Source organism: Aotus nancymaae, unplaced genomic scaffold, assembly GCF_030222135.1.
Source record: "Aotus nancymaae isolate 86718 unplaced genomic scaffold, 86718_ANA_hifiasm-v0.15.2.pri h1tg000081l, whole genome shotgun sequence".
Lineage (NCBI taxonomy): Eukaryota > Metazoa > Chordata > Mammalia > Primates > Aotidae > Aotus > Aotus nancymaae.
The window spans coordinates 1,234,501-1,257,315 of NW_026988496.1; the positions used below are offsets into that span (position 1 = coordinate 1,234,501).

Below are 22,815 nucleotides of genomic sequence, written 5' to 3' on the forward strand. Positions count from 1 at the left end.
GTTTTCTTTTCTATCAGAGACAATGACAGTTCTATGTAAGTATTCACTGAAACTTGTTTTCCCCCTGAGGGGCAGATAAGAGTCTGGGGAGTGCCTCCCTATGTTTGTCTTATCAATGAAATAAGTTCCCAGACTGGATGGAGGAAATACCTTGAAGGATGTATCAGGCAGGATTCAATCGGAGAAACAGAACCAGTAGAAGATACACATGAAGACATTCATTGCAAGAAATGGGCTAACACTGTTGTAGGGGGTGGCTAAGAGAGTCTGAAATCCATAGGGTGGGCCATCACAAAGAGCAAGCTGGAACTCTCAGGCACACATTAAAGCTGCTGTTCACAGGGAGAATTTCTTCTCCATCTGGGAAACTTCAGCTCTGGTCTTAAGGCCTTTCAACAGACTGAATCAGACTCACCCAGATTATCAAGGATAATCTCCCTTACTTAAAGTCAAATGGCTGTGGACTTTAATCACGTCTACAAAATACTTTTACAGCAACACCTAGATTCATTTGATTGAATAACTGGGAACTGTAGCCTAGTGGAGTTGAAATGAAGGGGAGGACAAAGGAAAAAAGAAAAAAAAAGTGTCCTTCTAATCGCTGAAATTATATGAAGTCTGGTGGTAGTGGAGGAGGAGGAGGAGGAGGAGATAAAGGAGGAGGAGGGAGGAGAAGGAAACAAGAGGAAAAGAAGGAAGATGGCAGGAAGTCAGCAGAGGGCTTCCATAACCAGGATTATGATGACAAGTAAAAGATTGTGAAAAGAAAAAAAAAGTTGAACCAGCCACGTTACACCACAGATACAAAGCGTTCTCCGTGAAGGATATATTCAGATCCACTAGACAAGATGTTTTATCACATACTCCAGAAAAGAAGAGGGAGGATTCTGCAAGTGGAAACAGTTACCCTTGGTAGCAACAGCAGAGACTGGAAGGGGATGGCTCACAGCTAGAGTGTCCAACAGATCACTAAATAGAGCTTCCTCATAGCCAATCAAAAGGGATAGCGTCATATTCATTGATCTAGAAATTCTACTTCAAGGACTGTGTTCTATATTTATTCATTCTACAAATTTATTTATAGTCTACAAATTTATTCTATACATTCTACAAGTATACACATATATGGTTTTTCTGGTTTTGTTTTGTTTTTTTGAGACAGAGTCTCTCTCTGTTGCCCCGGCTGGAGTGTAGTGGTGCGATCTTGGCTCACTGCAACCTCCACCTCCCAGATTCAAGCGATTCTCCTGCCTCAGCTTCCCAAGTAGCTGGGATTACAGGCGCGCACCACCACACCCGGCTAATTTTTGTATTTTTAGTAGAGATGGGGTTTTGCCATGTTGGCCAGGCTGGTCTCAAACTCCTGACTTCAAGTGGTTCGTCCGCCTCAGCCTCCAAAAGTACTGGGATTACAGGTGTAAACCACCGTGCCCAGCCTGGTTTTTGTTTCTTTTTGTTTTTTGTCTTTTTTTTGGATGGAGTCTCACTCTGTCTCTCAGGCTGGAGTGCAGTGGCGAGATCTCAGTTCACTGCAATCTCCGCCTCCCAGGTTCAATTGATTCTCCTGCCTCAGCCTCCCAAGTAGCTGGGACTACAGTCATGGGCCACCATGTCCAGCTCATTTTTGTATTTTTAGTAGAGACAGGGTTTCACCATGTTGGCCAGGCTGGTCTCAAACTCCTGGCCTCAGGTGATCTGCCTGCCTCAGCCACCCAAAGTGCTGGGATTACAGGTGTGAGCCACTATGCCAGGTCTATAAGTATATATTTTAAATGATACATGTACAAAAATATTCACTGAAACAATCTGCAAGGGCAAAAAATTAAAAGTAACGTAAAAGCTCACCAGTATGACATTGATTCAATAAGCGATGGTACTGTTAGCAATATCATACTGTGCAGTCAGAGAAACAATGAGCAGCTCTAATACAGACTCTCTTGGAGAGATGTATTTCCAGGATATACCCTTTCAGGGATGTCCAATCTTTTGGTTTTCCTGGGCCACATTGGAAGAACTGTCTTGGGCCACAAATAAAATACACTAATATTAACGGTAGCTGATGAGCTAGCTATATTTTTTTAAATTGCCAAAAAGACATAAGTTTTAAATTTATTTATTTATTTATTTTGAGGCTGTTGCCCAGGCTGGAGTGCAGTGGCACAGTCTTGGCTCACTGCAACCTCCGCCACCCAGGTTCAAGCGATTCTCCTGCCTCAGCCTCCTGAGTAGCTGGGACTACAGTTGCGTGCCACCATGCCCGGCTAATTTTTTGTATTTTAGTAGAGACGGGGGTTTCACCATGTTGACCAGGCTGATCTTGAACTCCTGACCTCAGGTGATCCGCCCTCTTTGGCCTCCCAAAGTGCTGGGATAACAGGCGTGAGCCACCACACCCATTCCAAAAACGTCATGTTTTAAGAAAGTTTAAAAATTTGTGTTGAGATGCATTCAAAGCTGTCCTGCGCCACATGAGGCCCACGGCCCACAGGTCGGACAAGCGTGTCCTAAGTGGAAAAAGCAAGGTGCAAAACTGTGGGCATATAATACTAGAGTTTGTTTGTTCTGAGATAGGATCTTGCTTTGTCACCCAGGCTGGAGTGCAGTGGTGCAATTGTAGCTCACTGATGCCTCAAATTCCTGGGCTCTCAAATAGCTGGGACTACATGGGAGAATCACCAAGCCTAACTAACGTTTAAAATTTTTTGTACAAATGGGGGTGGAGGTGAGGGTCTCCCTGTATTGCCCAGGCTGCTCTCCAACTCCTTGTTTCCAGAGTTCCTCCCACCTCTGTCTTCTAAAGTGTTGGGATTACAGGCATGAACCACTGCACCTGGTGGAGGTGCTGTTTTTCTTTTTTTCTTTTTTGAGTCAGAGTCATGCTCTGTTGCCCAGGCTGAAGTGCAATGGCACCATCTTCGGCTCACTGCAACCTCTGCCTCCCAGGTTCAAGCAATTCTTCTGCCTCAGCCTCCTGAGTAGCTGGGATTACAGGCACCTGCCACCACGCACAGCTCATTTTTGTATTTTTAGTAGAGAAGGGGTTTCACCATATTGGCCAGGCTGGTCTCTTGGCCAGGCTGGTCTGGAACTCCTGACCTCATGATCCGCCCACCTCGGCCTTCCAGCAAGTGCTGGGATTATAGGCGTGAGCCACCGCCCAGAGGAGGTGCTGTTTTTCTAAACTATGTCACATAATTTATCAAACTTTCTGACCTGTATCTGCTCCTAGTGCCTTACACAGGGTTCAATAGCACTTCCACATGTAACTGGAAAGCACTTCTACAGAACAATGCCTGGGCAAAAGCTGAAAACCTTGGGAACATAAGGGGGCATTTCCAGTTTTTCCAACTGAAAGCAGATATTCTGGTAAAGCAGGAAAGATGTAACAGCCGTGAATGCAGAGCTATTTGACAGTGTCTGAGAAAACAATTTGGCCTTTTGGACCATACTGAAGACATTGGAATAACAGGGTTTTAGCTACAGAGAGCACATTTCATAAGGGCTAGAGTGTGTTTGCTTGGAGACATGCCAATCAGATCATGTGAGGTTTAAGCAGAAAACAAAGGCAGAGTTAGAAACATGTTCAAATGAAAGTCAAAATGGTTGCAACGGAGCACAGTAAGAATGGCATTGCGCTTCTGGCCGCGCAATGCCGGGCCGGGACCAGTGCTGGGGGTTGGAGGCCTGGGCTGCAGCTCGTACCGCCCGCACTGGTCGGGCGAACCGCGAGACCGGCTAGTAGACGGTCCCATGCCGCATCTCTGCCAACTGGAGGGTGTGGCCGCGTGTGGCGGGAAAGGCGTGAGTGACCGGGGCCCTTGGTGCGGAGACTTTGCTGGAGGAGACCCTGAAGGACCTGGACGAGTGCTACAACGTCCGCCGCGACACGGACGGCGTGCAGAAGCTGCGGGTGCCACCCTGCACCCAGCGAGCCCTGATCTGCACCCAGGATCCGGGCGACCAGGAGATCCAGATCGTGAGCCAGAGGGTGGGGCCGGTGGGGAGCCGCACGCGACAGGTGGACAGCCACGTGGAGCCGTTCGAGGCGCAGCAGGAGCCGGGCGACAGCGCAGGGTCAGCCCGTACCGGCCCCGAGGCGAGGCGACCGCGCAGGCGGAGAAACCCAACAGGAAAGCGCTCCCGGCGGCAGCACGACAACGAGAACCGCGAGAAAGCGTCCAGCAACCGCAACAAGACGTCACCTCGGCCACGCCCAAAGAAATGAAAGCCGAAACCTCCAAGAAGCAGCAGCGCTCCTTGGCCAAGGCGTAGCGGCAGGCGTCCTCCGCGGACGTCCCCATTGACCCCAGCGAGCCCTCCTACTGGGAGATGATCCGCTGCGACAACGAGTGCCCCATCGGGTGGTTCCACTTCTCGTGCGTGAGTCTCAACGATAAACCAAAGCGCAAGTGGTACTGTCCCAGATGCCGGGGATCGGGGGTAAACGATGGACAAAGCCCTTGGGAAATCGAAAAAGACAGGGCTTATAACAGATAGCTTGGGGACATGCGTGTAATAGTGAGGAGAACAAAATAAACCAATGTATTGACTGAATTGCCACCTTTGTTGAGGTGCAGGGAGTGTAAAATGTATATTTTTAAAGAATGTTAGAAAAGGAGCCATTCCTTTTATAGGGATGGCAGTGATTCTCTTTGCCTTTTGTTTTCATTGGCAGACATGTGTAACAACAAAATGGTCTGTGATCAACATTTTAGAAACTACAAATATAGGTTTGAATTAAACACTTTAAAAAGAATGCCATTAAAGAAATAATGTCAATACAGAACGTGCTGCCACCTTCACAAGACTGGAAAACAGGTCGTAACTAATGTCATACCCCAGATGCTTTCTTTCCTCCATATACACCTGAACCTGTTTTTCTCACTGTTTGCTTTTCTTAGAGCCCTTTCCACTATGACCACTGGAACCCCTGCTTAATGAGAAATAAACTCCTGTACATCCTGGCTTTCTTCACTGAACTTTGCCTTCTAGCTCCTGCCTTGACTGGATTGGGCTCTCTCCCGAGGCTCCTACTTCCCCACAGCCTGCTCCAGGCTTTCTCCCTCCATTTCTGCCTATGAAAAAGATGGGCTGGCTGGTCGGAGTGCAATGGTGTTTACAACTAATTGATCACAACCAGTTACATATTTCTTTGTTCCTTCTCCACTCTCACTGCTTCACTTGACTAATCTAAAAACAAAAAGCAAAAAACAGCTTGTTGGCTCACGCCTGTAATTCCAGCACTTTGGGAGGCTGAGGCAGGCAGATCACTTGAGGTCAGGAAATCGAGACCAGCCTGGCCAACATGGTGAAACCCCGTCCCTACTAAAAATACGAAAAGTAACCGGGCATGGTGGCACATGCCTGTAGTCTCAGCTACTCGGCAGGCTGAGGCAGGAGAATTGCTTGAACCCGGGAGGCGGAGGTTGCAGTGAGCAGAGATGGTACCATTACACTCCAGCCTGGGTGACAGAGCAAGACTCTGTCTTAAAAAAAAAAAAAAAAAAAAAAAAAAAAAAGGCTTGTGTCGGCCAAGATTTCATAGCCACGTGGATTTTTGATCCTTCAGTGTTGGCTCTTCCTATCATTGTGAAGCAGAACTCAAAAAAAGAAAAGAAGATGGGAGTTGGGAAAGACAGGACAGAAGCTTTCTCCTAGTTTCCCACTGCCAAATCCCACTCCTGTGTCAACAAATCTCTACTCCTTTGAGGCTCAGGCTACTTGGCTTGATAACCTTTTACACAACCTTAAAACTATCATCCCAGCCTCCTTATGCAGTAGTAGGTATTTTTGAATCTAGCTTTTAGTTCTCCTTTCCACCCCATGTCCTGTCATCAGCTGCGAGACTCCATAATTTATCTGGATGACTATCTGACTCCCTGGGCTGCCAATTTCTTTTTTTTTTTAGTTTTTATTTTTACTTTTTTGAGTATATATTAGGTGTACATGCTTATAGGGTACATGAGGTGTTTTGATGTTATAGGCATGCAATACATAATAATCACATTGGGGTAGATAGGGTATCTGTCACCTCAAGCATTTATCCTTTCCTTGTGTTACAAATAATCCAATTATAGTCTTTTAGCTATTTTTAATGTACAATAAATTATTGTTGACTGTAGTCACCCTGTTGTGCTATCAAATACTAGAGCTTATTCATTCTATCTCGCTTTATTTTTAAAATTTTATTTAATTATTTTATTTTATTTTATTTTGACACAGAGTCTCACGCCGTAGTCCAGGCTGGAGTGGAGTCGTGCAATCTCAGCTCACTGCAACCTCCGTCTCCCAGGTTCAAGCGATTTTCCTGCCTCAGCCTCCTGAGTAGCAGGGATTACGGGCACCTGCCACCACACCCAGCTAATTTTTGTATTTTTAGTAGAGACGGGATTTCACCATGTTGGCCAGGCTGGTCTCAATCTCCTGACCTCAGGTGATCCACCCGCATCGGCCTCCCAAAGTGCTTGGGACTATAAGTATGAGCCATCCCGCCCGGCGATATCCCACTTTATTTTTGTACCCATAACCATTCCTACTCTTCCCCCACTCCCAGACCCTTCCCAGCCTCTGGTAACCATTGTTCTACTCTCTATCTCCATGGGTTCAGTTGTTTTAATTTTTAGCTTCCACAAGTAAGTGAGAACATGCCAAGTCGGTCTTTCTGTTCCTGGCTTATTTCACTTAATGACCTTCGGCTCTACCCACATCATTAGAGATGACAGGATCTCCCTTTTATGGATGAATAGTACTTCACTGTGTATATGTAGTACATTTTCTTTTCTTTTTTTTTTTTTATTTTACTTTAGGTTCTGGGGTACATGTGCAAGTCATGCAGGGTTGTTGCATAGGTGCATACTATATCCAGCATTTCTCCCCATGTTATCCCTCCCTACCCTTCCCACCCTCCGCTGTCCCTCCCCTAGTCCCCCACCCCCCAACAGACCCCAGTGTGTGCTCCTCCTCTCCCTGAGTCCACGTGTTCTCATTGTTCACCACCTGCCTATGAGTGAGAACATGCGGTGTTTGATTTTCTGTTCTTGTGTCAGTTTGCTGAGAATGATGGTTTCCAGATTCATCCAAGTCCCTACAAAGGACAAGAACTCATCGTTTTTTATGGCTGCGTAGTATTCCATGGTGTATATGTGCCTGTATAGCACATTTTCTTTATCTATTCTTCTGTTGATGGACATTCAGGTTGCTTCTAAATTTTGGCTATTATAAATAGTGCTGCACTAAACATGAGAGTGCATATCTCTTCAATATACTGATTTCCTTTTGGGGGAAGTATATACCTAGCAGGAGGATTGCTGGATTATATGATAGTTATATTTTTAGTTCTCTTTCTTCTTTTTCTTTCTTTCTTTTTTTTTTTTTTTTGAAACAGGGTCTCCGCCAGGCGTGGTGGCTCATGCCTGTAATCCAACCACTTTGAAGGCCAAGGCGGGTGGATCACCTGAGGTCAGGAGTTCAAAACCAGCCTGACCAACATGGTGAAACCCCATCTTAAAAAAAAAGAAAGAAAAAGAAAAGAAATAGGGTCTCACCTTGTCATCCAGGCTGGAGTGTAATGGCACAATCACAGGTCACTGTAGCCTCGACCTCCCAGGCTCAAGCGATCCTCCTACCTCAAGCTCTAGGACTACAGGTGTGGGTCTCACCATATTGTCAGGCTGGTCTTGAACTCCTGGCTCAAACGATCCTCCTGCCTTGGCCTCCTGAAGTGCTGGGATTACAGGTATAAGCCACTGCACGTGGCCTATATGTAATTTTTGAGAAACCTCCAAACTGTTCTCCATAGTGGTTGTACTAATTTACATTTCTAACGACAGTGTACGAGGGTTTCCTTTCCTCCACATCCTCACCAGCATTTGTTATTGCCTGTCTTGTGAATAAAAGCTGTTTTAACTGAAGTGAGATGATACTTCATTGTAGTTTTGGTTTGCATTTCTCTGGTGATCAATGACGTTGAACACCTTTTCGTATGCCTGTTTGCCATTTGTATGTCTCCTTTTGAGAAATGTCTATTCAGATCTTTTGCCCATTTTAAAATCAGATTATTAGATGTTTTTCCTATAGAGTGGTTTGAGCTCCTTATATATTTTGGTTATGAATCCCTTGTCAGATAGATAATCTGCAAATATTTTCACCCATTCTGTGAATTGTTATCTCTTCACTGTGTTGATGGTTTCCTTTGCTGTGCAGAAGTTTTTTATCTTGATGTGATCCCTCCCATTTGTTTATTTTTGCCTTAATTGTCTGTGCTTGTGGGGTATTATTCGAGAAATCTTTGCCCATCCCACTGTTTGGGAGAGTTTCCCCAGTGTTTTCTTTTAGTAGTTTCATAGTTTTAGGTTTTAGATATATATATTTAATCCATTTTGATTTGATTTTTGTATGTGGTGAGAGATAGGGGTCTAGTTTCATACTTTTGCATATGGATAGCCAGTTTTCCCAGCACCATTTATAGAAGAGACTGTCCTTTTCCCAATGTATGTTCTTGACACCTTTGTCGAAAATGAGTTCACTGTAGATGTACGGATTTGTTTCTGGTTCTCTATTCTGTTCCATTTGTTTATGTGTCTGTTTTTAATGCCAGTGCCATGTAGTTTTGGTTACCTTAGCTTTGTAGTATAATTTGTCAATTTCTTGACTTTCTCAATTGCCTTTAAGAAAATATCCAATTCCTTAGTATAACGGACAGGATCCTTCAGATACAGTCACCTGTCCATTTCATTTCCTGACATGATTTCTGTCTTTGTTTGTTTTGTGCTGCTATAACAGAATACCTGAAATTGGGTAACTGACAAAGAATAGAAATTTGTATGCTCACAGTTCTGAAGGCTGGGAAGTCCAAGATCAAGGAACCAGCACGTTGGGTTGTTGGTGAGGGCTGCCTCCTCTGAAGGTAAATAATTCTGTGTCCTCACATGACAGAAGGTGGCAGGGCAAGCAAACTGAATGCTCTGTGAAGCCTCTTTTTTTTCCCCATCCAGAAAATGTTATGGGCAATTTTTTTTGGAACGGGTAGGAAAAGAAAGTGGAGATGGCGGAGGAGGAGGAGAAAAGAGTTTTTTAAAAGCCTCTTTTCTCCTTTCTGAGGGCCTTAAACCTGTTCATGAGGGAGAAGCCTTTGCGGCCTAATCACCTCTTAAAAGACCCATCTCTTGATATTATCACAAAGGCAACACCTGAATTTTAGAAGGGATGCATTCAAACCATAGCAGCTTCTTATGTACTTTATATTCCAGCTATAAGAAATACTTTGTAATTCTCCGAAGCTACTGCTAATTTATTCCTCCAGGCCCTTTGCCATCCTCGTCCCTCTGTCTGCGATGCCAGTTCTGTTCTCACTTAGTTTGCCTGTTGAGCATCTACATGAATGACTCACAACAATTAAGCCTTACATTTCTTATTCTGCCTTCACTCCAGGAACTTTATTTTCTATTCCATTTCAGCCCCCTCTCTCAGGGCTACACTCTTACTGACCAGAAAAACCTGACCTCTGACATCTTAAACCCCAGTACCACAAAGAGGCAGAGGGACTTCTACATTTGGCCAAGACTGAGTAGCTCGTCCTACTGCCTAAAACAATAGCAACAATAGGGACAAACTATATAAAACAATGGTTTCCAGACACTGGACATCAGGCAGCATATGATAGTGACGAAAGAGGAGAAACAAACAAGATGAGCGTTTTGTTTGTTTGGTTGGTTGGTTGGTTTTTGAGACAGAGTCTCGCTCTGTCACCCAGGCTGGAGTGCAGTGGTGCAATCTTGGCTCACTGCAACCTCTGCCTTTTGGGTTCAAGTGATTCTCCTGCCTCAGCCTCCTGAGTAGCTGGGATCACAGGTGTGCACCACCACACCCAGCTAATTTTTGCATTTTTAGTAGAGACAGGGTTTCACCATGTTGCCCAGGTTGGTCTCAAACTCCTGACCTCAGGTGATCCACCTGCCTCCACCTCCCAAAGTGCTGGATTACAGGTGTGAGCCACTGTGCCCAGCACCAGATGAGTTGTGTGAGTGCCCTAGCATACTGCCTGGAGAGAGTTTCTAGGCCACAGTGCAGAGAGGAGGAACACAGGCAGAGCCTAGCAGTCTTTCTGAGCTAAGAAGACAGAATTGGCAGAGTAGGAGGCCAATGTAGCTAAAGTTCACAGGATGGAAAACTGGAGAAAAGAGCTGCACAGAGAGAAAGCTCTGGAGGTCTATAGAGGATGTCTCTCAAGTCTTCAGCTGGGGATTGGTCAGTGCATGCCCGTAAAGAAAATGCCTAAAGCTAAGGGAGGAACCACCTGAAGAGATTAGAGAGAAAAATACTCAAAGCTCACACAGGGACCAGAATAGATTGTGTTCTCACCAGACTGATTGTGGGTGGCAAAACTTCATAAAACACTGGGTAGAATACTTCCTCAGTAGAGGAGCAAAACTAGCCCTAGATTAAAAGGCTACTTTTTGACCCTGGCTTAAAAATCAACTAAACAAACAAGAGCTTAAAAGCAAGCATTTAAAAAGGTCAAACTGTTTCCAGGTAACTTCCCAGAACAAAGCTTAAGTATATTTACATCAGTACAAAAATACCCAGCACCCAACAATGTAAAATTTATAATGTCTGGCCTCCAATAGAAAGACAGGCAAGCAAAGAAGCAGGAAAATGTGATCCACCATGAGGAGAAAAATCAATAGGAACTGACCAGAGATGACATAGGTGATAAAGTTAATAGACAAGGATGATAAATGGTTATTATAACCATATTCCAGATGGCAGAGGAAAAATTGAGCATATTAAGTAGAGATACAGGAGATATTTAAAAAGATAAACTTCTAGAGATTAAAAAAAAGGCAATGTCTGTAAGGTCTGTTCTCGCCGAGGAGAAAACGAAGAAACTGAGGCCAGCACAAAAATAATCCAATGCAAGGGAATTTATTCAGGCTCCCGGACGAGGTTCTGCGGCCCAACAGGAGGGGCCAGAGAAGTCGCGCGGACTCCTCTCAGGCACGGGGTTTTATAGGGAGTGGAGGCGTTTGATTGGCTGTGCCCAAGGTGAGTGAGACAAAATGGTGGGGAGTGGGACCCGGATGGAGGGGAGTGGGGCCCAGATAGGACAAAATAGTAGGCAGGGAGTGGGGCCTGGATGGGACAAAATGGTATCAGGTAGGTCCTGATGGGGCTTTTTTCCCAGGCTCCCGGTGGTTTTGGGGGGGGCGGGAGGAGGTGTGTCCGAGCTCCTGGCAAGGGAAGGAGGCGTGTCCGAACTCCCCGCGAGGGGAGGGGGTGTGTCCGAACTCTCCGCGAGGCAGCCAGCCTTACAATGTCTAAATTAAAATATATTTATATATATGTTAGATAGGGCCAGGCGCGGTGACTCACGCCTGTAATCCCAACACTTTGGGAGGCCAAGGCAGGTGAATCACCTGAGGTCAGGAGTTTGAGACCAGTCTGGCCAATGTGGTGAAACCCCATCTCTACTAAAAATACAAAAATTAGCTGGGCATGGTGGCGGGTGCCTGTAATCCCAGCTACTCAGGAGGCTGAGGCAGGAGAATTGCTTGAACCTGGGAGGCAGAGCTTGCAGTGAGCCAAGATCGTGCCATTGCCCTCCAGCCTGGGCAAAAAGAGCAAAACTCCGTCTCAAATAAATAAAAAAGAAATACATTAGCTGGGACTAACAGCAAATTAGGTACTACAGAAAAAAAGATTAGTGAACTTGAAGGCATAATAATAGAAGCTATTGGAATGAAGCACAGAGAAAAAAGACTGAAAGAAAGAACAGATCATCCATGAGCTGGGGGACAATCCCAAGCAGCCTTCCGTACATGTGATGGGAGTCCCTGAAGGAAGAGGGGTGGATGAAAAAAAAAGGCCAAAATTTTTCCAAATTTGATAAATACCATAAACACAGATCCAAGAATCCCAGCCTACTCCAAGTACAGTAATCATGAAAATTATACCACCAAGAAGAGCAAACTAAACCCAAGAAGAAAATAATAAAGATTAGAGAGGAGATAAACAAAATAGAAAATAGACTAATAATACAGAGATTCAAAGATCAACAAAATTGACAGACCTTTAACTAGATTAACTAAGAAAAAAAGGGAGAAGACTCAAATAACTAAAATCAGAAATGAAAGAGGAAACATTACGACTAACTTTACAGAAATAAGGATTATAAGAGACTATAATTATTAGATAATCTAGATGAAATGAGCAAATCCCTAGAAACACACAAACTACTAAAACTGAGTCAAGAAAAATAGGAAATCTTACAGTGTAAATGATACAGAAAAAAAGAAAGAAAAAAAGAAAAATAGAAAATCTGAGTCAACTTACAACAAGTAAAGAAACTGAACCAGTAATCAAAAATTTCTGGCCAGCTTGGCTCATGCCAGTAATCCCAGCACTTTGGAAGGCTGAGGCAGGAGGATCTCTTGAGAGGCCAGCCTAGAAAACATAGTGAGACCCCTGTCTCTACAGAAAAAAAAAAAGATATCCAGGCGTAGTGGTGCACACCTGTAGTCCCAGTTACTGGGACTGGGGTAAGAGGATTGCTTGAGCCCAGGAGTTGGTGCTGCAGTGAGCTATGACCATGCTACTGCACCCCAGCCTGGCTGACAGCGCAAGACCCTGTCTCTAAAACAAATAAAAAAAATAATTTCAGGCAGAGCACAGTGGCTCATGCCTATAATCCCAGCACTTTGGGAAGCTGAGGCAGGAGGATTGTTTGAGCCCAGGAGTTCCAGGCCAGCCTGGGCAACATAATGAGTCCTCGCCTCTACAAAAAAATCAGAAAATTAGCCGGGTGCCTGTAGTTTCAGCCACTCAGGAGGCTGAGGTGGGAGAATCACCTGAGCCCAAAAGGTCGAGACTGCAGTGAGCCCTGATCGCGCCACCCAGCTACTCGGAGGCTGAAGCACAAGAATCGCTTGAACCCAGAAGGTGGAGGGTGCAGTGAGCACCACTGCACTCCAGTCTGGGTGACAGAGCTAGATTCTGTTTAAAAAAAAGAAAGAGCGAGAAAGAAAGAAGGAAGGGAGGGAGGGAGGGAGGGACATAGGAGGAATTATTCATGACCTTGAATTTGGCAATGGTTTCTTGGATATGACTCAAAAGTACAGGTAACAAAAGAAAACTAAGTCAATTGAAGTTCATCAAAATTAAAAATGTGCATTAAACAACAATATCAACATAGTAAAAAGGCAACCTATAGGATTGGAGAAATATTTGCAAATCATACCTGATAAGGGATTAATATCCCGAATATATAAATAATTCCTACAACTTGGCAACGAACAACCCAATCTAAAAATGAACAAAGGACTTCAATAGACATTTCTCCAAAGAGAATATACAAATGACCAGTAAGCACATGAAAAGATGCTCAACATCACTAGTCATGAGAAAAATGCAAATCTAAACCACAATGAGATGCCACTTCACACCCATTAGGAAGGCTATTATAAAACATACACCTGCACATTCCACCTGGCAGCTGTAGGCAGTCAGTCCATCTGTCCCAGAAAGAGCCCTTGTCAGCACCCAAGGCTGGGCTGGCTGGGGTGCCTCTGGGTGGTGAAATTCTCACGTAGGCCGATTTCAATCCAGCGAAGGTCTATAGAAAAAGACTTGTGTGTTCCTTGAGTAATCATTGTTTCATTTTCATTTTTACAAGAGTTTGAAAATAAACACACTGTTAACACTTCTGCCAGTTTTTTCTAATCTTTCCAGGCCCACCCCCTTTCTCTTTCTCTCTCTCTCTCTCAAAAAAAAAAAAAAAAATGGAGTGCAAAAAAAAAAAAGCCAAAAAATATGTGAAGGATAGCTGTTCTCCTGTGTTCTCTCATTATGGACTTTGTGAAGTAGAAACATAATTTTTCTCCTCCAAAGGTGAAAAAACAATGTGTTCTTGCTTTAAAAAAAAAAAAAGAAGAAGAAGGCTAAAAAATTATCTCTTTTTAAATTATGTGCAAAATAATTCTGGCTAACTATAAAATGTATTCAATTTTAGGAATTTTTTTGTATTGTGATGCTTTATTTGTACATTTTTGTCCTTTCTGGATGTAATTTTAATCTCTTGCCATTCATTAGTGTTATTTCACTGTAAACGTTATTGTGCCAAATGTATTGTATTCAAAAGGATGTGAATGTGTACTGTTTCAGAATCTAATAAATACAATGACGGTAAGTCTTAAAAAAAGAAAAAAACTACACCTGCATATGCACATACAGAAGACTGCAAGTGTTGGTGGGATTGTGAGGAAATCTGAGCCCTTATACATTGCTGGTAGGATGGAAAATAATGCAGTCACTGTGGAAAACATCTTGGCAGTTCCTCAAAAAGTCAAACAGAATTACCATATGACCCAGTAATTCCACGCCTAGATATATATTCAAATGAATTGAGAACAGGGACTGATAACGTGCTGTAAGCTATGTAAGATGTTACCATTTGGGGAAGCTCAGGTGAAAAGTTTTGGTATCTCCATGATACTTATTTACAACTGTCTGTGAGTTTACAGTTATTTCAAAATAAAAAGTTAAACAAAAACCATGCATTTACCTCACTATCTCCATGGAGCAGGAGTCCAGGCACTGCTTAGATAAGTCTTACAGTTCAGGGTCCCTCACAGGGACACAGTCAAAGTGTTGGCCAGAACTGGATTCATGTCAGGGTTCAACTGGAGCAAGATCTGCTTCCATATTCACTTTGTGGTTTTTTTTTTTTTTTTTTTTTTTTTTTTTTTTTTTTTTTTTTTGAGACGGAGTCTCGCTCTTGTTACCCAGGCTGGAGTGCAATGGCGCGATCTCGGCTCACCGCAACCTCCGCCTCCTGGGTTCAGGCAATTCTCCTGCCTCAGCCTCCTGAGTAGCTGGGATTACAGGCACGCGCCACCGTGCCCAGCTAATTTTTTTGTATTAGTAGAGACGGGGTTTCACAGTGTTGACCAGGATGGTCTCGATCTCTTGACCTCGTGATCCACCCGCCTCGGCCTCCCAAAGTGCTGGGATTACAGGCTTGAGCCACCGCGCCCGGCCCCACTTTGTGGTTTTTAGCAGGGTATAAAGTTCCTTGTGGACTGCTGGACTGAGGGTTTCAGTTCCTTGACATGTTGGTCTCTCCACAGGGGAGCTCACAACAACACAGCAGCTGGTTTCATCAGGGTATTGAACTTCATCACCCTGAAGCAAGCAAAAGAAAGCCAGAGCATACCAGCAAGACAGAAGCCATGGTCTTTTGTAACCTAGTCTTGCAAGTAACAGCTCCATCACATTTGCTATACTCCATTTGTTAGATCAGCGGGCCCAGCCCGCACATAAGAGGGGGGACTTATACAAAAGCAGGAATACCAGGAGGTGGGGTCACTGGGGGCTACCTGTCTACCTCAGTCGCCAAAGAAAACATTTAAAGGATGAATAATAAGTTAATTTTGCTCAGGCACATTGGCTCACAGCTGTAATCTCAGCATTTTGGGAGGCTGAGGCAGGCGGATCACCTGAGGTTAGGAGTTCGAGACCAGCCTGGCCAACATGGCAAAACCCCATCTCTACTGAAAATACAAAAATTAGCTGGGTGTGGTGGTGGGCACCTGTAATCTCAGTTACTCGGGAGGCTGAGGCAGGAGAATCGCTTGAACCCGTGAGTCGGAGGCTGCAGTGAGCTGAGATCATGCCACGGCACTCCAGCTTGGGTTGTCACTGAGCAAGACTCCATCTAAAAAAAAAAAAGTTAATTTGACCCACCAGATACAATTAAATGCATAGCAATTAATATTATAGGGGTCCAGAAAGAAAAAGATTAAGTGGAACTGAGTCCAGGAGACTCAAACATTGTTAAAGCAAAATATTGGAAAATTAAATGTCTATCTATAGGATGTTTTAAAGGAATGAGGGCTGGATGTGCTGGCTCACGCCTGTAATCCCTGCACTTTGGGAGGCTGAGGCTGAAGGATCACTTGAGGCCAGGTGTTCGAGACTGGCCTGAGCAACATAGTGAGACCTCATTTCTACAAAAAATAAAAGAAAAAAGAATGAGGCACACTGGGGAAATCTGAATAAAGATTGGTGGATCATATCAATGTCAGTATCCTGGTTGTGATATTTTCAAAATGTTGCCATTGGGAGAAACTAGGCAAAGTGTACAAGGAATCTCTATTATTCCTTATAAATATCTCAGTAAAAATTTCAATTAAAAACAGAATGGGTTCCAAATCACTGCAGAAGAAAAAAAATAATGAGGGGTGTGTACATATACAGAGAGAGAGAGAGAGAGAGAGAGAGAGAGAAAGACATGTTCACAATATATTATGTGTAAAAAGCAAGTTGCAAAATACAGTAGTCCCCCTTATCCGAGTTTTCCCTTATCCACCTCTAAGTGTCCAAGTGAAAGGAAGAGTCACATGACTCTCTATTTGTTTGTTTGTTTGTTTGTTTGAGGCAGAGTCTCACTCTGTTACCTAGGCTGGAGTGTGGTGGCGCAATCAGGGCTAACTGCAGCCTTAACCTCCTGAACTCAGGGGATCCTCCCATCTCTGCCTCCTGAGTAGCTGGGACCGCCACACCCAGTTAATTTTTTTAAAAATATTTTGTAGAGACAGGATCTCCCTATGTTGCCCAAGCTGGTCTCAAACGACTGGGCTCAAGCAATCGTCCCACCTCGGCCTCCCAAAGTGCTGAGATTACAGGCATGAGTCTGTCTCTCACTTTAAGCCAGAAGCTAGAAATGATTAAGCTTAGTGAGGAAGACATGTTGAAAGCCGAGATAGGCTTTCAAGAAGCTAGGCTTCATGTGCCAATCAGCCAAGTTGGAAACGCAAAGGAAAAGTTCTTAAAGGAAATTAAAAGTGCTACTCCCGTGAATACATGAATAAGAAAGCAAAACAACCTTATTGCTGATATGGAGAAAGTTTTAGCGGTCTGGATAGAAGATCAAACCAGCCACAATATGCTCTTAAACCAAAGCTTAATCCAAAGCAAGGCCCTAACTCTCTTCAGCTGTACGAAGGCTGAGACAGGTGAGGAAGCTCCAAAAGAGAAGTCTAAAGCTAGCAGAGGTTGGTTCATGAGGTTTAAGGAAAGAAGCCATCTCCATGACATAAAAGTGCAAGGTGAGGCAGCAAGTCCTGATGTAGAGGCCACAGCCAGTTATCCGAAAGATCTGGCTAAGATGATTGATGAAAGTGGTTATACTATGGTCAGGCGTGTTGGCTTACGCCTGTAATTCCAGTACTTTGGGAGACCAAAGTGGGCAGGTCATGAGGTCGGGAGTTTGAGACCAGCCTGGACAACATGGCAAAATCCTGTCTCTACTAAAAATACAAAAATTAGCCTGGTGTGGTAGCACATGCCTGTAATCCCAGCTACCAGGGATGGCTGAGGCAGAATTGCTTGAACCCAGGGGGTGAAGTTTGCAGAGAGCCAAGATTGAGCCACTGCACTCCAGCCTGGGTGACAGATCGAGATTCCATCTCAAAAAAAAAAAAAAAAAATTAGCTGGGCGGGGTGGCAGGCTCTTGTAATCCCAGCTACTCAGGAGGCTGAGGCATGAGAATAGCTCGAACCCTGGAGGCAGAGGTTGCAGTGAGCCGAGATTGTGCCACTGCACTCCAGCTTGGGCAATAGAGTGAGACTCAGTCTCAAAAAAACATACATATATATTTAAACCCACTATTGAGATCTATTGCTCAGAAAAAAAAGATTCCTTTCAAAAGACCACTGCTCATTGACAATGCACCTAGTAATCCAAGAACTCTGATGGAGATATACAAAGAGATTAACGCTGTTTTCCTGCCTGTAACACAACACCCATTCTACGGGCCACAGATCAGGGAGGAATTTAGACTTTCGAGTCTTATTATTTAAGAAGCACATTTTGTAAGGCTATAGCTGCCCCATATAGTGATTCCTCAGATGGATCTGGGCAAAACAAATTGAAAACCTTCTGGAAAGGATTGACCATTCTAGATATCATTAAGAATATTCGTAATTCATAGGAAAATGTCAAAATATCAACATTAATAAGAGTTTGGAAGAAGTTGATTTCATCCCTCATGGATGACTTTGAGGGGTGAAAGACTTCAATGGAGGAAGTCACTAAAGATATTGTAGAAATAGGCAGAGGGTGGTGGCTCACACCTGTAATCGCAGCACTTTGGGAGGCCAAGGTGGGCGGATCACGAGGTCAGGAGATTGAGACCATCCTGGCTAACACGGTGAAACCTCGTCTCTACTAAAAATACGAAAAATTAGCTGGGCGTGGTGGTATGCACCTGTAGTCCCAGCTACTCAGGAGGCTGAGGCAGGACAATCACTTGAACCTGGGAGGCAGAGGTTGCAGTGAGCCGAGATCGTGCGACAGGGCAAGAATCCATCTCAAAAGAAAAAATATCACATCAATTTCAGGATAGACCCCATTCCTCATGGAATGGCATATAATGTCCATCAAGATTTGGATCCTGTCTCCTTTCCAGCTGCATCTTTTACTATTATCTCAGATATTCTAAATCAAAGATCCATTATGAAACATATTCTTAAGCATCCAGACTTATGAATGTGTGGTTTTCTTTGGAATGCCTTCATGATTTTGTACAATTAAATAACGATTGTCTGTCAAATATCAGTTCAATGATTACTCTGTGTGTGTGTGTGTGTGTGTGTGTGTGTGTGTGTGTGTGTTTGATGGAGTTTTGCTCTTGTCGCCCAGGCTGGAGTGCAATGGCACAATCTTGGCTCACTGCAACCTCTGCCTCCAGGGTTCGAGCTATTCTCGTGCCTCAGCCTCCTGAGTAGCTTGGATTACAGGTGTGCGCCACCATGCCCAGCTAATTGTATTTTTAGTAGAGACAGGGTTTCGCCATGTTGGCCAGACTGGTCGGTCTGGAACTCCTGACCTCAGGTGATCCACCCGCATCAGCCTCCCAAAATACTGAGATTACAGGCTGAGCCACCGTGCCCGGCCTCAATGGTTACTTGCTATTTGAAGACTTCCTAACTTCCCCAGGCAGTACTAGATGATCCTTCTCTACTCTCATAGTTTTCTACTTTATCAATTTCTCTAGATTAACCTAATCAGATTAACCTATAAGGTGGTAGATTTTATTTACTCATATCTATATCCTAAACTGAGGACTACTTGAGCATAAGAAATCTGTCTTTTATTTTTTTAAGACAGGGTTTCACCATGTTGGTCAGCCTGGTCTTGAACTCCCGACCTCAGGTGATCCGCCCGCCTTGGCCTCCAAAGTGCTTGGATTACAGGCGTGAGCCACCACGCCCAGCCAAGAAATCTGTTATACGTCAGCATCTAAAGGATGTCTCCCATCTGACACACACACATACATGCACACACATTCTCTAGATCCTCATATGCCCCTTAAGATAACTTTCTCTCCTTTCTCTCCTCCCCTTAATGACAAAACTCAAAGTTGTCCATACAAGCTGGGTATGGTGGGATGTACCTGTAGCCCCAGCTACCCAGGAGGCTGAGACAGGAGGAACACTTGAGTCTAGAAGTTCTAATCCAGCCTGGGTAACATAGCAAGACCCTGACTCAAGTTAAAAAAAATTTTTTAGCTGGGTACAGTGGCTTATGCCTGTAATCCCAGCATTTGGGGAGGTGGAAGCAGGAGGATCACTTGAGGCCAGGAGTTCAAGACCAGCCTGGGTAATATAATGAGACCTTGTTTCTGCAAAAAATTAAAAAATTAGTTGGGCATGGTGGCACACACCTGTGGTCCCAGCTACTCAGGAGGTTGAGGTGGGAGGATTGCTTGAGCTTGGGAGGCTGAGGCTGCCGTGAGCCGTGATCATGCCACTGCACTCTAGCCTGGGCGACCGAGTGAGACTCTGTCTCAAAAAAAAATGTTTTTCAAGTGTCTACACTCACTGTCTACATTTTTCACCTCCCATTGTTTCTTTTTCTTTTTTTTTTTTTTTTTTTGAGAGGGAGTTTCGCTCTAGTTACCCAGGCTGGAGTGCAATGGCGCTATCTCGGCTCACCGCAACCTCCGCCTCCTGGGTTCAGGCAATTCTCCTGCCTCAGCCTCCTGAGTAGCTGGGATTACAGGCACGCGCCACCATGCCCAGCTAATTTTTGTATTTTTAGTAGAGACGGGGTTTCACCATGTTGACCAGGATGGTCTCGATCTCTTGACCTCGTGATCCACCCGCCTCGGCCTCCCAAAGTGCTGGGATTACAGGCGTGAGCCACCGCGCCTGGCCTCCCATTGTTTCTTAAACCAACTTTAATCAGGCTTTCATTACCACCACTCCACTGAAACTATTGTCAATAATAGAATTACCTTCATTTTGCCAAATTCATTTTGCCTCAGTTCTCAGGCATTATCCTACTGCATTTCTTCTTTTTCTTTTTTTTCTTTCTTTCTTTCTTTCTTTTTTTTTTTTTTTTTGAGATAGAGTCTCACTCTGTCACCCAGGCTGGAGTGCGGTGGTGCAATCTTGGATCACCAGAACCTCCACCTCCCAGGTTCAAGTGATTCTCCTGCCTCAGCCTCCCAAGTAGCTGGGATTACAGGCATGCACCACCACACCCAGATAATTTTTGTATTTTTAGTAGAGACAGGGTTTCAGCATGTTTACCAGGCTGGTCTGGAACTCCTGACCTCAGCCTCCCAAAGTGCTAGGATTACAGGCTTGATCCACCGCGCCCAGCCATCCTATTGCACTTCTAAGCAACATTTGATACAGTTTGATTTGATGCCAGATCATGACTTCCTTTTTGAAATTCTTTTCACTTGGCTTCTGGGAACTGTATTCCCCACTCCATTCCCACCCACAATTTTCTTCTTACTTCACAGACTGTACGATGGTCTTCTTATTGGCCTCCACATTTCTTGGAATACCTTGGGGCTCAGTCCTCTAATATCTTCTATGTTTGCACTCAATTCTTAGGATAATTTATCTAATCCCATGGCTTTAAACACTATCCACATAGTGATAATTTCCAAATTTATATTTCTAGTTTCAACTACTCCCCTCAACTCTAGACTCACATACCCAGTTGCCTATTCAATGTCTCCACTTGAATTTCCAAATGGCAACTCAACCTAACATGCCAGACAGATCTTTATTTTCCCCTCCGAACCTTCTTTTTCCTCAATGTTCTCTATTACATTAAACAGCAGCTCCAGCCTTCCAGTCTCTCAGGTCTGGCAGTCATCCCTGACTCCCCTCTTTGTCTCATAACTCACATCCAATACATCAGCAAATCCTGTTTGCTCTAGCTTCAGAATACATCCTATCCCTTCTTTTTTTTTTTTTGAGATGGAGTTTTGCTCTTACTGCCCAGGCTGGAGTGCAATGGCTCCATCTCGGCTCACTGTAACCTCCACCTCCCGGGTTCAAGCGATTCTCCTGCCTCAGCCTCACAAGTAGCTGGGATTACAGGCATGCGCCACCACGCCCAGCTAATTTTGTATTTTTAGTAGAGACGGGGTTTCATCATGTTGAGCAGGCTGGCTGGTCTTGAACTTCTGACCTCGGGTGATCTACCTGCCTCGGCCTCCCAAAGTGCTGGGATTACAGACGTGAGCCACTGCGCCCGGCCCATCCCATCCCTAATGACTTCTCACCATTTTCATTACTACCAACCTCATCCAAGCTACCATCATCTCCTGCCTAGATTACTATAATAGCCTCCTAACTAGCCCTTGCATGTATTTTCTCTTTGCCTGGAATGATTTTCCCCCAGATTGCCACACAATTTATTCCCTCACTTCACTGATGTCTCTGATCAAATGTCACCTTCTCTGAAAGGCCTTTCCTGACCACCTTATCTAAAATAGCAACTCTCCCCTCCTCAACACATGTACGTTCTCTTTATACCATTTATACTTCAGTGTTCTTTATAGTACTTATCGCCACTTTACAGATATTTATTGCCTCTCTCTACCTCCATGAAAGGACTTTTGTTCAATGCTGTATTTGCAGCACTTAGATCAATACCTGGCACATAGTATTCACTTAATAAATATTTATTGAATGAATAAATGAATTATTTCTGGCTTTTAGAAGAATAGGTAACTACATAATTGAATAAATATATCTCTGTACTCCAGGGCCCAGCATACTACGGGGTACACAGTGGGAATTCAATAAATGTTTGTTGAATGAATCAAGGCTGTCAACACACTCATACATCTCTTTTTTTTAACCAACAGGATCCGTGGTGGAGTGCAGTGGTGTGATCGTAGCCCACTGCCACCTCCAACTGATGGGCTCAAGGGATCCTCTTGCCTCAGCTTCCCGAGCAGCTGACTACAGGTATATGCCAGCATGTCTGGTTAGTTTTGTTTTGGGTTTTGTTTTTTGAGACAGACGGTCTGTTGCCCAGGCTGGAGTGCAGTGATGCAATCATGGTTCACTGCAGCCTCAAACTCCTGGGCTCAAGTGATCCTCCCACATCAGCCTCCCAAGTAGCTGGGACTGCAGGTGCACACCATCATGCCCAGATTTTTTTTAATTTTTCATAGAGACACGGTCTCTCTATGTTGCCTAGGCTGGTCTGGAACTCCTGGACTCAAGGGATTCTCCCACCTGGGCCTCCCAAAGTGCTGGGATTACAGGCATGAGCCACCGCACCCGGCCAGGAATTGTACTTTTCTTTATGGCTTTCTCACTCGTGTTTCTGAACCTTGTATACATAGAATCATATCATATGAATTCTTCTGAACTTTCCTTCCACATTATGTTTGTGGGATTAATCTATGTTGATATTTGAAGTTGTAGGCATTTTTACCAATGTATATGTTTCCATTTTTTAATAATACCGTAATTTACTAAACCATTCTCTTACTGAAGAAC

At 44.2% G+C, this 22,815-nt stretch overlaps 1 pseudogene; it reads left to right on the forward strand.

Moving 5' to 3' along the window:
* Positions 1–3,599: 3,599 nt before the first annotated feature.
* On the forward strand, positions 3,600–22,269 carry LOC135271542 (inhibitor of growth protein 1-like; annotated as a pseudogene).
* Positions 22,270–22,815: the final 546 nt, after the last annotated feature.